The 17983-nt window shown below is 50.8% G+C and overlaps 1 long non-coding RNA gene across 1 annotated transcript; it reads right to left on the bottom strand.

Moving 5' to 3' along the window:
* Positions 1 to 8436: 8436 nt before the first annotated feature.
* Positions 8437 to 11799, bottom strand: LOC116572195. Its single transcript, XR_004278159.1, has 3 exons — positions 11635 to 11799; positions 10782 to 10986; positions 8437 to 10590 (listed from the first exon to the last, which is right to left on the bottom strand). It is a non-coding gene; the product is annotated as an uncharacterized LOC116572195 (long non-coding RNA).
* Between the last annotated feature and the right edge of the window lie 6184 nt (positions 11800 to 17983).

The following is a 17983-nucleotide window of genomic DNA, read 5'->3' as shown; positions in this document are numbered from 1 at the left end:
TCCTTTGAATGGAACGTGCACCGGACATGTGTTGATTGGGGTCACCCAACATCATCCTGCTGTTGGCACCTGCCCCGGACTCCGTTTGGGGGATCCATCCTTCCTGCCCTGTTCTGATAGCACGGATGCTCCCCAAGCTCCAGGGGAGACCCATGACCTGCACCCAGGCAATTCATTCCCCAACCAGGGATGGGCCCACCATGAGGGCAGACACAAAACTCAGACAAGCCAGTGATGGTCAGGGACCTCTCAGTTCCAGGACTCCCAGTGAGCAGATAAATAATGGCTATGATGATGACAATAATAAAGACAGCTGAAGTTTTGAGTGCTTTTGTGTTCCAGACCCTGTCCCCAAGAAGGTGTGCACCCTCACTCACTAATTCTGAAGCCAGCCCCATGATGTCAGTGACTGTCCTTCTGGGTATAGTGGTGGGGACAGTGACAGATTGGACAGCATTGCTCTGAAACAAGCATTCTCTGTCCTGTGCCCTGCGGTTTTGTGGTTGGAACTGGAGATCCTAGAGTTTGTCTTCTTGGGCAGCTCATCTCGGAGTTGTAAATGATAAAATGTTCTTTTTACCATAAATAGTTTAAAAAACTGATTTGTGGCAATGTGACTTTTATGCAATAGAATTTTCCTCCCTCAGTTTTTATAATTAGTGTCCAAATTGCTAAAAGTTACACAGATTTCACATTCATGGAATTTAAAAACAAGCGATCTATGCTATCTGACATCTAAAATGTTCATAATTATAGCACCCACCTACCCATTTGTATCCACTTAACAATGTCAGTATCACGGTCCCACGGTGCCACAAAGAAAGTTTCCTAATTTAGGATAATTTAAAAAGGGTTGTCAGTGTAGTAGCATAATTTCACAACTGTGGGTGTGGATAAGAAGTCAGCAGAGAAAAGTGGAAGAAATAAAGGAAGCTGCCATTTAAGGGACATAATTCAGGAAGACTGTTCACTCCTCAGAATGACTATTCGCACTTGAAGAAGACTGGTCACACCTCCGAATGACTGTTCATACCCCAGGATGACTGTTCACACCTCAGGATGGATGTTTACACATCAGAATGATTATTCATACTTCAGGATGACTTCAAGCAAGATTATTTTGGAAACTAGAAATACTTTCTCATTCTAACAATAGATTGCCAGAGTCCCAGACCCAATTATTTTGATAATTATCAGACAAACAACGTGAAAATATCTTGAATGCGGTGATTCTGAGTTCTTTGTGGCTAGAAATTGTGTATGTTTAACAGCTTCATTGATCTATAATTCACATTCCATTGAATTCTCCCACTGAAAGTATACAATTCAGTGGTTTTTAAATATATTTACAGGATTGTGCAAACATCACCACTATTAATTTTAAGACATTCTTGTCCCTTCTAGAAGAAACCGTGTTCCCATTCGCACCAGGGTCCATTGCCTCACCCAACCCAGCCCCCACTCACCCACTTTCTCTCTGTGGACTTGTCCATTCTGGACCTCTCATGTAGACATAATCCTATGACATGTGGCCACTGGGTACAGGTTTTCAAGGCTCATATGTGGTGCTGTGGGCATCACGTCTCATTCCTTCTTACCGCTGTGTAATAGTCCATTGGGCAGATATAACCTCTTTGGCTTATCCATTCATCCATTGAATCAAAAAAGATTATTTTTGATTATTTTGAGAATAATTTTTCAATCATTCAGGCTGTTTCCACTTTTTGGCTATTTTGACTAATGCTACTATGAGCATTTGTGTACAAGTCCTTGTGGGAACATAGGTTTTCGTTTCTCTTGGATATATACCTAGGAATAAAGAATTATAATTACTGAGAAAAACTTCATCTAGCCAGTAATGCAAACTTGTATGTTAGTAATAAGCAACCTTCCAGTCTTCATATAATGCTTATTTCTTTATTGGAGAAATGGCAAGAAAAATAGATATTTAAGTATTGAGTAAAGATCTCAGGGAACATATGTTCTCTATTTGAAACAGCACAAAAGGATTCCACTCTGCTTTCCAACAAATGCATACATTTACAGAGGTGCTATTAAGTGATTTTTAATTTATGTGACATTGTCAAGAAATTTTCTAAGAATGCATTTTTCAGATCATTGAAGTCTCTACCTTTTACAATTTTATGATTTTTTTTTTCATAAAAATAAACAGATGAATTCCCACCAACAGTGTAAGAGGGTTCCCCTTTCTCCACATCCTCTCCAACACATGTTGTTTCCTGTCTTGTTGATTGTGGCCATTCTAACTGGTGTAAGGTGGTATCTCAATGTGGTTTTAATTTGAATCTCCCTGATGGCTAGCGATGATGAACATTTTTTCATGTGTCTGATAGCCATTTGTATGTCTTCATTGGAGAAGTGTCTGTTCATATCTTCTGCCCATTTTTTGATATGATTATCTGTTTTGTGTGTGTTGAGTTTGAGAAGTTCTTCATATATCCTGGATATCAACCTTTTGTCTGTATTGTCATTTGCAAATATCTTCTCCCATTCAGTGGGTTGCCTCTTTGTTTTGTTGACTGTTTCCTTTGCTGTGCAGAAGCTTTTGATCTTGATGAAGTCCCAAAAGTTCATTTTCGCTTTTGTTTCCTTTGCCTTTGGAGACATATCTTGAAAGAAGTTGCTGTAGCTGATATCGAATAGGTTACTGCCTATGTTCTCCTCTAGGATTCTGATGGATTCCTGTCTCACATTGAGGTCTTTTATCCATTTTGAGTTTATCTTTGTGTACGGTGTACGCAAATGGTCGAGTTTCATTCTTCTACATATAGCTGTCCAGTTTTCCCAGCACCATTTATTGAAAAGACTGTCTTTTTCCACTGTATATTTTTTCCTGTTTTGTTGAAGATTAATTGACCATAGAGTTGAGGGTCCATATCTGGGCTCTCTACTCTGTTCCACTGGTCTATGTGTCTGTTTTTATGCCAGTACCATGCTGTCTTGGTGATCACAGCTTTGTAGTAAAGCTTGAAATCAGGCAGTGTTTTTCAACATTTCCTTAGTGATTCGGGGTCTCTTCTGATTCCATACAAATTTTTGGATTATTTGCTCTAGCTCTTTGAAAAATACCAGTAGAATTTTGATCAGAATGGCATTAAAAGTATAGATTGCTCTAGGCAGTATAGACATTTTAACAATGTTTATTCTTCTGATCCAAGAGCATGGAATGGTCTTCCATCTTTTTGTGTCTTCTTCAATTTCTTTCATGAGTGTTCTGTAGTTCCTCAAGTATAGATCCTTTACCTCTTTGGTTAGGTTTATTCCCAGGCATCTTATGACTCTTGGTGCTATAGTAAATGGAATAAATTCTCCAATTTCCCTTTCTGTATTTTCATTGTTAGCATATAAGAAAGCCACTGATTTCTGTACATTGACTTTGTATCCTGCCACGTTGCTGAATTGTTGTATGAGTTCTAGTAGTTTGGAGGTGGAGTCTTTTGGGTTTTCCATATAAAGAATCATGTCATCTGTGAAGAGAGAGAGTTCGACTTCTTCTTTGCCAATTTGGATAGCTTTTTTGGGTGGGAACGCAAGTTGGTGCAGCCTCTTTGGAGAACAGTGTGGAGATTCCTCAAGAAATTAAAAATAGAGCTTCCCTATGACCCTGCAATTGCACTACGGTATTTACCCCAAAGATATAGATGTCGTGAGAAGAAGGGCCATCTGTACCCCAATATTTATAGCAGCAATGGCCACGGTTGCCAAACTGTGGAAAGAACCAAGATGCCCTTCAGTGGACGAATGGTTAGGGAAGATGTGGTCCATATACACTATGGAGTATGATGCCTCCATCAGAAAGGACGAATACCCAACTTTTGTAGCAACATGGACGGGACTGGAAGAGATTATGCTGAGTGAAATAAGTCAAGCAGAGAGAGTCAACTATCATATGGTTTCACTTATTTGTGGAGCATAACACATAGCATGGAGGACATGGGGAGTTAGAGAGGAGAAGGGAGTTGGGGTAAATTGGAAGGGGAGGTGAACCATGAGACACTATGGACTCTGAAAAACAGTCTGAAGGGTTTGAAGCAGCGGGGGGTGGGAGGTCGGGGAACCAGGTGGTGGGTATTAGAGAGGGCACGGATTGCATGGAGCACTGGGTGTGGTATAAAAATAATGAATACTGTTATGCTGAAAATAAATTTAAACAATTTTTAAAAAATGCTTATATTCTAGAGGCACATTGCCTCTAATGATTTCTAGTGATTTACTGTGAGGCCCCCATGCCCGTTGTCACATTATGTCGGCACATTTGTGTCCCTGGAACTGCTATAGACGATCGGAGGGTCTGCTCGATTTAGGGGCCTCCTCTCTCTAGCTCAGACCTTATTTGGATTATTTTCACTTTGTTGACTCTTTCAGGACTTTCAGGGACTGGGGCTTGTCAAGGGGTCTCACGCGTCCTGTACTGCCAGCCAAACTCCTTCCTGACCGGAACTGCCGCCAGCCTTCTGCACCGAGGTGGGAATCCTCAACTGTCCCAAAGGCCCAGGGCCCCGCGCTCCCGGGTGATGGACAGATGACAGATGGGCTGGCCATGTAACCGAGTGCCTTTTTAACCTCTTCCCAAAGCAGAAAAGGTTTTGCTTTGTTTGTGTGTCTGCATGATTTGGAGGGCAGGTGGGTCAGCTTGCCCTCAACAGGCCCGTGGGGGCATCCGGAGGCCCTTTGGGCCGTAAGAGGAACCCGAGTGCAGTCAGTGAAACGGCAAAGGGGCCGACTGGCCACCTCTGCTGCAGGTACTGTGGGCACCGGCTCCACTGTGACAGCTCTGATGGGGTGTCTGCGACTCCCGCGGGGGCTCCGGCCTGCACGACGCCCACCCGTCTGCAGGCTGGCTTGCGCCGGGCTTTCCTTGTCTTCGCCTGAGGAGGACGGGCTGTGTCCGCCCACAGCCGCTGGGCTCTGGTCGGCTGAGCCATCTCAGAAGCAGGAGACCGAGGAGACGCGTGGGTGTCAGAGGAGGAGCGGGAAGCAGCAGGAGGGAAAAGGGCGGGGCACTGGTCACATGTGGGCCCCAAGTCCGCGGCACCCAGAACTCGGCCAACAGGATCTTTGCCGATGTAATTAGTTACGACGAAGTCACCCTGAGGAGGGTGGCCCTGACTCCAACGTCTGTGTCCCCGCCAGGAGGGAAGCCCGGACAGAGACGAGAACGCGGTGTGAAGCGGGAGGCAGAGGCTGCGGTGAAGCCTCTGCGGGCCCAGGAAAGCCGCAGGTGTGCCAGGAGCCGCCAGGGACTGCGGCCGGAGCAGGGGCCCCCATGCCGAGGCTTCAGAGGGAAGCAGGCCCCGCACACACCTTGATTTGGGTCTTCTAGCTCCAGAGCTGGGGGGGCTAACCCCCCCCCCCGGCTTTTCAGCTCCGCCGTTGCTGGCACTTGCCACAGCGGCCCCTGGGAAACTCCTATGAGGGGAAACAGCGACTTCCAGCCCCCGACCCCGGGGGCGACAGACCCGGACGGACGTCAGCTCTCGTCAGCCCCTCAGCCTGTGTTCCAGGAATAGGCCCAGAGAAGCGGGACCACCTTCCAGAGGAGCAAATGTCCTCGACCTTTGTCGCAGGAGTTCCGGCGAGAAGGAAATCTCATCCCTGATGGGGCCAGACGCCGCGGGCAGCATTTTGGATTTTTCTCTTGCTGCCCAGCGAACAGGAGCGTGACGCGGTTTGCCCTCGGAGAAGGGCTCGGTCGCAGGGTGGTTGACTTATTTTATTCCCGCGGTGCCTCCTGCTCTGCTTTGCGGCCGGCCTCGGCACGCTCTCCGCCTGCCTGGGGTGGCTCCTGCCCTCTTCCGAGTTTTCCGTTTTTTTTTTTTTTTTAAAGATTATTTATTTATTTATTTGACAGACAGAGATCACAAGCAGGCAGAGAGGCAGGCAGAGAGAGGAGGAAGCAGGCTCCCTGCCGAGCAGAGAGCCCGATGTGGGCCTCGATCCCAGGACCCTGAGATCATGACCTGAGCCTAAGGCAGAGGCTTTAACCCACTGAGTCACCCAGGCGCCTCGAGTTTCTCCTTTCTGATACACTGTGAGCTGCAGAATCCCGGAGCCAGGCTTGTACGAATTGTCTGCAAGTGAGTCACTTGGAAGTGACGGTCTAAGGGCTCTATTATCAGCAAAAGGCACCATATTTAGTGCATGAACTTGGTAATATTGAATCTGACTGCTCACAGACCTCTAACACACTGCTTCGTGCTTCAGGGTCGGGGTCCTGTGGAATGCGGGTGCCCGGCGCCGTCCGCCTGCTTCCCAGAGCTGTCCGCCACCTTGGGCCGTTAGGGGCAGCTCTGGCTTCCACTCCTGTGGCCCTGCGTGCTTGCAACCCCAGGGCCCGCCTTCCTGGGCTTCTCCATGCTGCCTGCGGCACCCGCCCACTTGGTGCCCCTTGGAGCTGATGGTCCTTTTCTGCCGTGGGGGACCCACCTCCAAACCTCTCACTGTGTTTGCCTGAAATCCCGCCGTCCCCTATGAGCCGGTGGTTCCAATGGGCATCCATTTCTGAACCTAGAACTGAAGGGTAACCAGGGTGCTGCGTAGATAGCATCGAATTTTCCCCAGACCCGGGTCGGGAGGCTCTAGTATGGGACACAAACCAATGCAACCCAAGAAGGCCACCGGTGCTGGCGACGTGGGGAGGCCTAGGTTTTAGTGCACGGCCTCGGACGTGGTGTGTGCTGCTGTCCCGGGATCCGTTCTCTCTTTCAGACCCTGGGTCTCAGCCCTCATCCTCCACCCCCGCAGGGGGGGGGGGAGTCCCGCACGTCACCTGCTGTGACAAATCAGTGAGGAGGCTACCCTTCCAGCCCTTAAGGGGAGCGTGCGTGGCTCGGCGCCGTGGAAAGCAGCTCTGCATCTTGTTTTCTTATCACAGTAAAACACGTAACATAAAAGCCACCACAAAACGGCTTCTCAGCGTCTCGCTCAGGGACAGTAAGCACACCGCGGTGTCCTGCAGCCGTCCCCTGACTGGTCTCCACAATCTTTTACCTTATAAACCTGAAACTCTGTCCCCATTAGCGCGAACTCCCCGCGGCCCTCTCCCAGCCCCACGTTCTGTCTCTGTGCATCCGGCCACTCCAGGACCTCCAGTGAATGGAATCATGCACGCGTGTCCCCCAAATGGAGCACGTGGCCAGGGTCTGTCTGCGTGTTCTGCGGGAGGTGAGACCCCGGGAGTGGACCCGGCTGTTTGTCCTCCCCAGCTTTGCGCGCCAGGCGCCTTCCGACGTTGGACTTTTAGAACTAATCTGCACACGAGCCAAGTGGGCCGATCTGCAGGCTCTTTGCTTCCTACGGAGCCCGCGGGGCTTCCCCAGGACTGTTGGGTTCCGAGGGAATGTGTATTGCCCACGTCACCCAGTACCTGCCTGTCTGGTCTCGCCCCTCGGTCCCCCGCAGCTCCCCCAGGCCCCGTACCCATAAAACACCGGCTGTGACCACCAGACAAATGGGATGGGCACCTTCATGCTGCTGTTGGTCCCACTCTTGACCTTACCAGAGGGGGTGCTCCCAGGAGGGCCGTGACCACAGGCCTCCCCTCTGGATTTTCAGGGTCACACTAGGCTTTGGTTCTCGAACCCCCGTCCAACGGTAGACGCGGCTGCTCAGCATTGGACTGTCTTCATCACTGGGAATGAAACTTGGGACAGTCAACGTCAAACCCCAGCGACTGTGCTCATTTCCCAGGTTTGTGTTGGGAAAGCAAGAGGCAGAATGGAGAGCCTGACCCCTCTAGGTGAGCGCGCCACCGTGCCTCTGAGGTCGGCCCCGGGATACACTGGCAGAGCCACCTGCAGCTGGCTGGGACCTGGACGGGGGGAACCAGGGGCAGGAGCCAGGCTTGAGGCTTGTGCCGACTCAGGACCAACCACACAGCTCCTGTGTGTTCTGGGACACTCGCTGGCCGATGGCCCTCTTGTGACTTCATCTTTGAACTTTTGTGCCTACACCTTGCACGCACAGTCTTTCCCAAACCATCGTCTGACCCGCAGATGGGATGGGGTAAAGTGCCTGTGCCCTTTGCGAGCAAAGGTCAGTTGCGTGTCCACTCTTGGTGTCTGTCAGGTCATGGTCTCAGGGCTGTGAGGTCGAGCCCCACGTCTGGCTCCACAGCGGGACTGGAGTCTGAGATTCTCCCTCTCCCTCTGTTCCTCCCTGCGGACACTCTCGCTCTCACTAAAACATAAATTTAGTTATATTCATTGGGGCACCTGGGTGGCTCCATTGGTTGGGTCTGAGTCTTGGTTTCGGCTCAGGTCATGATCTCGGGGTCGTGGGATCGAGCCCCACATCTGGTTCCACGCTCAGCAGGGAGCCTGCTTCTCCCTCTCCCGTTGCCCCTTCCCCCTGCTCTATAAATAAACAAATAAATAAATGAAATGAAAATAAAAGGACTGTGACGTGCCCCGCACATGCATGCTTTTAGTCTCGCCTTCTCTCAGGCCACACTTGGTGACCCTGCCCCAGCCTGGTCGAGCGCTGGGCTCTGACAACTGTCCTCATCGCCCCTCCGGGGGGTCACCGAGCAGGGCTCTGCTCTCAAGACCAAGCGCCACTGAGCACTGCCTACTTCCGTCTCCTCACAAGCGCCTCTCAGGGTGCTGAGCCGCTGGAGCCGTGTGCCTCCAGAAAGGGAAACGGGGTGCTCGGAGATCTTTTTGCACAAAGTGGGTGCCATCTCCTGGGAGCCCGTGAAAGTGCACAGCTCGGGTGCCCGGCCAACCTCCAGAGCCGTTCCTTCTGTTCCCTCCTCTCTGGTGTGGGACCCCAGAGCCGCCGCTTGGTGTGAAGGACGCACTGACCCCGATCCCCGGCCCCTGGAACGCGAGCGCAGGGCTCTGCCCCTCCTTCTGCCGACGAAGAAGTCAGAAAAGGAACTGACACCAGCAGATGTTTGCTGGGACAGGTTACTGGATTACAGGGATGCAAATTTTGCGGCTCTGATGGTGTCAAAGCTGCCCACAAGCCCTAGCGCCCGCTGCTGCTTAACCGTGATTTCCTTGTCCTCCAAGAAGGAGGAAACAAGGAGAAGCCCAGGAAAAGATCGTCTTAAAAACCTGATTGAGGTCAAGTCCATTAAAACAAGGCTTTCTGTGCGGGCCCCATGCACGTGGGGCTCCAGACCAGACACCAGCCGCTCGGCTCTCACGTTACCTGCCCCCTCTTCCCTCGGCCAGACACCGCCCGGGAGGGACTGCGCGCAAGTAGGGATCCCTCATTTCTCATCCGAATACACAGACCCTTTCTAGAATCTGAGTCATTTTTCTGAGAACAAGCCCTTGAACTGAAATTGCATAATCCGTTGCCTTCCTAAATGCCTCTTGCCGAAAGCCTGCAGGAGGACTTTGGAAGGAGGGTCGGAGCCGGAGAGCGGGAAGACAAACGGCAGGAAGCGGGGAGGCCCCGCCGGTCTTCCGGGGGCCGGACAAGGGCTCGCCGAGAACAAGCACGGGGAGCATCTCTCCAAGGAGGCCGAGACGGAGCTCAGCGGTCGGCAGCACAATGTCTCCCACGTCATTTTTGATTAGCTTTCCTCTGATACGGCGCTCCGGGGTTGTGATCCATCCAGCTCTGCGGGGCTTTCCACAAGAGGCCCTACTTTATCGGCCATGGGTACCATGTCTGCGTAGAGCTGTTATCACAAAATATGTTTCGCACATGCGTGTGGGCACACACGTGCGTGGGCGGGCGGCGTTGAGGCCTTGTGAGAGCAGCCCTGTGAGAGCAGCCCAGCGGGGCCGGGAGGGTGGCCGTGTCCCGTCGCAGCCTTTGTGACCCACCGGGAACAGGGTCCGGGCATTTCCCAGGGCGTGGAGTACCTGTGGGCAATTTGGGTCCTAACTTTCTGATGGTGAGGAAGATACCAGAAGCGAACTTCCTAAAAAGGGAGGGAAATCCCCAGCTCCCGGGAAGAGAATTCTGCACGGCCATTTGTGTGAAGTGGGATTGGCAGGCCTGGGCAGAGTAGGAAGGGGCTGGTGAGGCCGGCAGGACTGCGTGGGCCCTGGATTCTCCAGGGTCTTTCTGGATAAAGATGCTGGGGACACACGGAGCGCCGCGGTCTTGTCATAGACCAGGAGCATCACGGGGCCCCGAAGGGCAGCCTAGTGAGGTCCTTGTGACGTCTGGCCCTGTGGAGGCCCGTTCCCCCTTCCGACATGCCTAGCGCACGGGAATGGATGCATAGAAGTGTCTGCAGTCTTCACAGACAGTGTGATGCGGAACATGTCTGTCTGCCACAAGCCTCCTCCGTGGCCCAGAGCTGAAACACGACCTCTGTTTGCCCCTCCAACCATGGTGTTACCAGAGGCCTGGTGCTCCGGCCCTTCCTCCCCACCCACACGCTGCAGGACCGTGACGTCCTCTCCTGGGTCCCCCTCAACGAGGGTGTGCAGCGCTGGGTGTGGAAGGGGCGTGTGACCCACAGGCCGGGTTGCCAGGAGAACCTTTCTCACAGAGTCCGCGTTGTCTGCGGGCACCTGCAGAAGGACGTCTTCGGGGAGAGCGTGGTGGGACCGTGTCGGGACTCGGAGGGTGACGTTGCCGGGACATTGGGAGGGTTTCAAACTGTGGGCGCGCGAGGGAGGAAGGTGAACACCAGTGGAGAGCAGGCTCGCTCTGGGCGTCACGGCCCCCCCGGAGCCCGCGCTCCTCTTCCTGCTGTAGCCCCGCGCCCGCGCGCCCAGAGCCTGGCGAGTCTGCCCGGGGGCGGGCGTTCTGGAATGGTGCCTCGCCGTGCCTTCTCTGGCTGCACGTACCTGCGTGGGTCAGCACACGCACGCGTAGCTCCGTGGCCCCCAGCTTCCGCCGCTGGAGCTCAGCCCCACCCTGGGGCAGGCGGAAAGGGCCTCACCACCGCCCTCCTTGGGAAGCCCTGTCCCCACACCCCCCGCTGAAGAGACCTTCTTTGAGACTCTTCCCGGGGGCTCGTCCGCCTTTCGCTCACACCTTCAGAAGGACCTGCTGGAGCAAGCGAGCGCGCTGTGTGTTACACTAATGAGATGCGTTGAATTCCAAACACCCCTCGCCAAGGACACACTTCACCGAAGCAAAGGTTAAACAAAGAAACGTGTCTGTTCTGGGAATTACATTGTTATTTCCTTGGCATTGGTGCTGGAGGGCTTCTAGCAATGGGCTGACGCCCACTTTAAAGAAATTTCTGGATTAAACCTGGGCCCCTGTGGAGAAGGGGCCGGAGACTGTGGGGCCAACACACGAGGCAGGGGGGACGTGTTTGGTTATAAAAAGCTAAACTTAAATGTCAAATGTTTGTGTTTCTCGTAGAGGTCAGAATCCGTCTTAGGATGCTGCAAAAGTGCTGATTCATTTTTAGTGCAAAAAAAAAAAAAAAAAAAAAAAAAGGTCCACTTTTAAAGTGGAGCATTTGAAGGGGCGTGTGATGATGATTAGTCCCGGGTCTTTCTCAAGCACTGTCTGACAAACCTGACCTCTCACCGTAGATGCGGGAGCGACCCAAGTACCACGTTGATGGACGTGAGCTCGTGGCTCCTGATGGGCCGACGGCGGCCTCCCGTGCCCCAGCCCCACTCCAGACCCAAACACCGGATAAGTCGCGGCTCACCCAATGGGCTGCCACTACCGAGAACACACCTGCTACTTAGCTGCTCGGTGGAAACAGGCCAGGGAAAATAAAACAGTGAATCGGTCGGTGCGCCCTGAATTCCATTTCCTTGAAGGACAGCGTGAGCTCCTTGAGCACAGCCAACCTCACCGTGGTGCAGGGAGCAGGACTCGCCCGTGATGGTCTCCTTCATGTCCGCTGGCCTGGGTGCCACGTGTCCCCATGCCAGCAACCCGTCGACAAGGCCTGGTGAGATGTGGAAACAGAAGTGGGTCTCCTGACCGCTCACTTCCGTCTTGAACCATGGGCTGCCACACTGGAATCACACCCAGGAGAGGGTCCCAGCCCATAGGTGACTCCACGCAAAACTGTGTTTCATGGAAAGTGTCCAATGAGCCAGTGTGACCTCCAACAGGAAAGGATGCACAGGGAGCCCGCACCGGTGTAGCCAAAGGGGTGCCCCGCTCGCTGGCCGGGCCCTTCCTGGTCCCCTACCCCGTGGGACTGAGGCCCAGGTGCCATCCTGGTCCCCAGCCTCCTTTGCAGCACATGGTTCCCGTCCCCGCACGGGGATGGTGTGGGTGTCCATGCGGGCGCCCCACGGCCTCCCCGGGGAGCCGCCGGACTCCAGAGCTGGGGAGTTCTCTGCTCGCTCTTCCCTACCACACACCCAGCGCGCGAGCCCGCAGAGACCCTCCAGACAGCTCTCCTGGAAGAAGGGCCCAGGCAGGCGTGGGACAAACCGTGGAGTCGGACACGCGGTGTCTCGCCAGTCCAACTCGTGAGCCCTAAACGATGGGTTTCCGTCCTTCAGACTGGCACCCTGGTCCACAACTGCCTCTCAGCAGTCCAGCCCCGAGACAGACATTGTGCCGTTTGCTTCTGAGCTGACCGCGGGCGTCGTGCATCTGACCCACCGGCGGTCGACCCCGACCCCATCGGTGGCAGCTTTCCATCGGCCTTGTCACAGGCCCTGGGCACGGAGCTGCCCGAGAAAGACGCGGACGTCATCTTCTCATTTGTGCGAAGGCTCTGACTTCTTAGCAAGTGTGCTTGTCCTTGCCCTGCTCGTATCGGGATGGGACAGAGCACGTGTGTCCCATACGGGTCACTCTTCTCGTCTGAGAACCACTGTATGGAGACTCACGCCGCTGGCTTCGTGGACTGCCAGTTCTCCGACTCACCCGCCAGCGGGGAGCTGCTGCTTCAGTAACAAACGGCTTCTCCCGAGGACGCCGGCACTGATTTTTCCACTGACCCAGATATTTTACACCCAGAGAAAGGCAACATTTACAGCTGCGGAATGATGAGTACTGGCAGTTAAATAAAGGTCACACTCCCCAACTTTGGGATGGTTTTCATTGTTTTTGGAATGTCATTTCTGGAGGGACGTTTTCTGATCCTGTCCACGGACTACCCCCCAAACAACGACTGCTTTTACAGAGAGCAGGTCGTGAGGCATCAGTCTTGTGGCAGGAATTCATTCCTACGGGCCAGAGTCATGGTGGCCTGGTGTTCGCACTGACCAAAATAGACGTTTACAGCATTCAAGCCAGAGAGCCAGGGTCGGGGGGATGGTGAGCACGTTGCAGCATGAGGGACAAGGCAGCAACTTCATGTGTCCCCTCTGTCTTCCAAGGAAATCATGCACTGACGACCTTTGAGGAAGGCATGTGTGTGACTCGGGGGGCCCATGGAGAAGCCCACACAGGGTAGTGAGGAAGGAAACAAGGTGCCACATGTCAGATCCAATGGCTTCATGTCCTGAGGTGACACATTTTGTGGTTGGAATGGTTTTGACTGTGCTAAGCCTGTGATGGGTCTGTGCAGAGGAAATAATAGCTTTTTCTTGTCCTAGAGCAAAAACCAAAGAGAAAACAGTGCTCTGAGTTGGACGGTGGGACACATCAGTCTCTCACAAGCCCTTTCGGTGCCTTCCTAGGGCTGTGGGCAAGACGCCGTCCACAGAGAAAGGCAAGTTCACCAGGGGCCAACCCCTCTCGGGGTGCCCCTTTTCACGTGATTTGCCCAGCGGCTGACTTGGGCAAAACAGCATGAGTTTCCCATCGTGAGGCAACTGTTCTGTGTGTGAATTCCCGGCGTAGGGGAGAATTGCCTCATGGTTGGCCGTAGCCATGAGAGTCGAAAAGAGGAGAAGCCACATCATCAGAGCAGCCGCTTCCAGCCTGCTCAGTGCACCCCTGCCCTAGATTGCTTTCCATCTACACTAAATCGCTCATCTTAGTTATAAGTTCCTACTGTGCCCAGGTCATTTATTTATTTATTTATTTATTTGACAGAGAGAGAGAGAGAGATTGACAACAGCAGGCAGAGTAGCAGAGGCAGAGGGAGAAGCAGGCTCTGCACTGAGCAGGGACCCCGACTTGGGGCTCAATCCCAGGACCCAGGGACCATGTCCTGAGCCAAAGGCAGACGCCTAACTGACTGAGCCACCCAGGTGCCCCTGTCCAGGTCTTTTAAATTTGGTGGGAAAAGAGTTTATTCCAGGCTGGTATTTTGACGCTCAGCAACTATCCAAGTACAAACACAGCGTCAGGAGGCAGAAAGCTTCTTGTTCGGATCTATATAATTCACAGTAAAGAAGAACGTGACGTCTTTCTCCAATCAGGGTTTTCCCGTGAGCGCACAGACTGGGACATAAGCAGGTGATCTTTCAAGGGGGAATCAGAAAGAGGTTGCTGGTTGCTCGGGACCCATCTGAAGAAAGACACAAGAACTGAGTTGAGAAGGACAGTATTATCTTATACAACAGCTTTTTCTGCAGGATATTAAAGCACTTTATAAATATTAATTATCTCATCCATTCTTATCACATTGTGTGAACCAAAGACATTATAGATGGCCGGTCGCCCAGCTCACTAGGCTAAATATCTCAAGCTGTCTTTCACAGACTCGATTTCCAATTCAAAATACACTCCTTTCCCTGTTATTTGAAGATGTGATGGTGCTTATGAAGGACCCAGTCCCCTTTGGTTCTTTCTCAGTACGTTTGAGCTGTTACATATTTCTGCCTGTGCCCCAGCCCTTCCCCCTTTCATGCATGTTACTTTAGCAAAATTCGAAAATGCAGATACATGAAAGTAAGGGTAAGCCACTCACAAGCTCATAATCATTAAAAATTACCATGGGTATTTGGCGTATATTTACCCTGAAGGTTTTCTAAATGCTCGGATCATGCACTTTTATTTGCTTTAACACTGTTTCTTGCTCACTGATACCATTATTTTAGATACATTCTATATAATTGTTTTCATGTATTATATATCGTTATTTTTAACAGCTGAACGCCATTTCACCGCATGGAAGTGCTGTATTTAAATTAACTAAATCCTTCCACCTAAACAAGGCTGTTTCAACATTTTTGCTCTTACAAACTTCTGCCTCTAGCCCAGGCAATTGCCATGATCTGCATGCTTCTGAGTCGTCTCAGTGGCCAAATAACTATATGAAACCACATACTCAAATAAGGGTTTGGTTTGGTTTATGAAAATGGTAATATACCCCAAACCTCACTTCTTCCACATAAAAAAGTATCTTGAAAGTTCTTTCAGAGAGCTCTTTAAATAGTTGCATAATAATTTACAGGATGAATATACCACTATCTGTCCAGCCTCTCTCCTCGATAGCTCTTCAGGCTACGTCCTGACGCTGGCATATGGAGAATCGTGCACTAGACGTCCCTGAGCGTAACTGCTCGTGTAGTCAGTGTACTTCCATAGCACAATGACAAAGAAGTGGGGTTGCTGAGTCAGATGACACTTTTGTAATGTGATCAGATTTGTCACGCACACCTCTCAAAGGCATTCATACCGACGTGTGGAAAAATCCAGGCTGCTCTGTCAGTTTCCTTCACAGAGCTGCTCTCGCTAGAAATATCTTTTTTTTTTTTCTAGAAATATCTTGAATGTAAACAACCAGACAAAGAAACGGATGCTCAGAAAGGTATGGGACATGTTTGAGGTCATACAGCTAAATACTTTCAGAGTCAGGTCTAGCACCAGCTTCTCCTGATTCTCTGACAAGGATTTTTGCATACCAATAAGCCGTCATGGGGGCTGGTGGGGGTTTGGTAAAAGGGAGAAAGAAAAGATGGATCAGTTAGTTATTGCTGTGTAACAAACTTCCCTAAAACCTAGTCATTTAAAACGTGTATTTACTTAGGATTTCATGGGCAGCAATGCGGGCTGGGCTTTGCTGGAGGGTCCTCTGTCTGAGCCAGCCCCCTCCTGTCTATGTGGTCAGCTGTGGGTCAGTAGGAATGCCTCGGTTCTTCTGTGCTCCCTCATCCTGCAGCTTTCCAGGCTTGTTTTGGGGGCAGTGGCCAAAAAGTGTGTGCGTGTGTGTTTGCGACCTCCTAAGGCTGAGGCTCAGAGTGAGCACATTCTCACTTCTGCCACATTCAATGGTCAGAGAGCCATGGGGCCACCCCAGATTTGAAGGCTCATGAGACAGACTCTGCCTCTGATGGGAGGACACTGCAAAGGGCATGGGCAAAGGAAGATGTGGGTTCAGAAGCCATACTTACAAGAGATACACCAGAGTCTCAGGTTGATTTTTCCCCACCACTTTGTTATTTTTCCCCAGTTGCTTTGTTATCATCTGGACATGGCTGTTTGGAGAAAATCACGGCTTTCTAAGAGTATAAAGGTAGTAATATTTGTCACGAAATCTCAAACAGTTCTCCCAAGACACCTGCAGCACATTTGGGGCACTGCCTTAGTAGGTCAGATCTTTTTCCATTTTTAAAAACAGGTTTGTCAGATAAGAAGCACACACCGTGGCCATGTTACTGTGTCCAGAACAGGTTACTTAGAGCGTTACTGATGTATCTTCTCTTTATTCCTCGACTGAAGGGCACTCCAACTGTATAGAGCACAGTTTGGGGTTTGTGTCTTTTGTGTCCTTTTTTGTGTGTGTGACTTTAAAAAAAATACACCTCTGTAATTTTCCATCTCACACAGTAAACAAATGAAGAGGAGGACTTTGCAGGTCATAAAAACAGCAGGCAATAAATAAAGTCAAACACGGTGTGCTTCCTTTTGGTTTTACAGCAGGAGGGTGTCCTTGCCAAAGAGGACCAGGCCGAGGGGCCACACTGCTGGTTTGATGGGGCTCGGGTGATCACAGCCTGCGGACGCAGAGACAGCCCTGCAGGGTGACTCGTGAGTGCTGGGGAGGGAACAACCTCTATATTTAGAACTTCTGGCTTCAGCCAGATATAAAATGCATTTAGGATGTGGGTTGAGGACAGGAAGGGAGCACACATGCTAATATTTCGTTTGTTCTTTCTTGAATCAGCAGCTTAGCGTGCAAAGTGCTTTTCGGCAATATTCCTGGTTTGTCTGTTACAGATCGGCGTGGAACAAAAAGAAAGTAAAGCAGAACTCTGCGGACTTTCTCCACTGGGCACCTCATGACGTGTCTGAGGGTCCACTGGCCCCATGTCTGCATCCAGCAGCAATGGGGTTCTCCACTTCTGAGCAAAGGGGGGTGACAAGCTGCCAAAAGTGCCCGGTTTTCTGACGGATGGAGCTGAGCACTCTGTGTGCCTTTCACAGTAGAATTCCACAATGAGGCTGGGATTGTTTAATACAACTAAAATACACATGTAGGGAAGAGCGATAGGTTTCGATAACGAGTGCTTTGGAGACATTCTATACTAGAGAGCACTATCCCAGAGCAAACAGGATACACAGAAAAGTGGAAACTTTATTGTTTACTTGGAGGTATGAAAAGAAATAGGTCAGTGATTCGTTTCCATAGTGACTATTATTGAAACAAGACAGACTGACACCAATACTGATTTATTCTCCCATTCAAGCCCTTTAAAAAGATCACTTTAATCTGAGCTGGTTCTTGAATATAAACAAGAAGAAGTTATCGTTCACAATAATGATCTTTTGCTACTTGTGAATGAGACTTTAAAAAAGATTAAATTAAAATAACCCAAGTTTGTGCCGTACCGGTTTGTGGCTATAAATATAATGTGTTTTAATTGCAGGAGTTGTGTTCCAGGCATTTGCAATTTAACTCTAGTTCTTAAAGTATTTATCTATTCTTGCTTTACCCCGAAATACAGGATATTTATTGGCTCTTGGTGACCTCTGCAGCCATATAACAAGAGTTCAGGTAATAAACATGGGCACTTAAGCTGTACTCCTGGATGACCAGTTTTAATTTGACCTTTAAATCCAAGAGCCAGCTCAGGTACGGAGTGTGGAATGCAGCTGTGAGCTGGGGAGTCCAATCATTTTGGCCATTTTAACCATCACAATCAATCGTTGCCTGCGGATGTCTCCTGAAGTGATCAATACCAATTTTCAAGACAGCTGAAGCGTCCGCACCAACCACGTGGCT

This window comes from Mustela erminea, chromosome 13 (genome assembly GCF_009829155.1).
Source record: "Mustela erminea isolate mMusErm1 chromosome 13, mMusErm1.Pri, whole genome shotgun sequence".
NCBI classification, from domain to species: Eukaryota; Metazoa; Chordata; class Mammalia; order Carnivora; family Mustelidae; genus Mustela; species Mustela erminea.
Note: the sequence above shows the minus strand (reverse complement) of the source record. Positions and strands in the feature narration are given on the sequence as shown.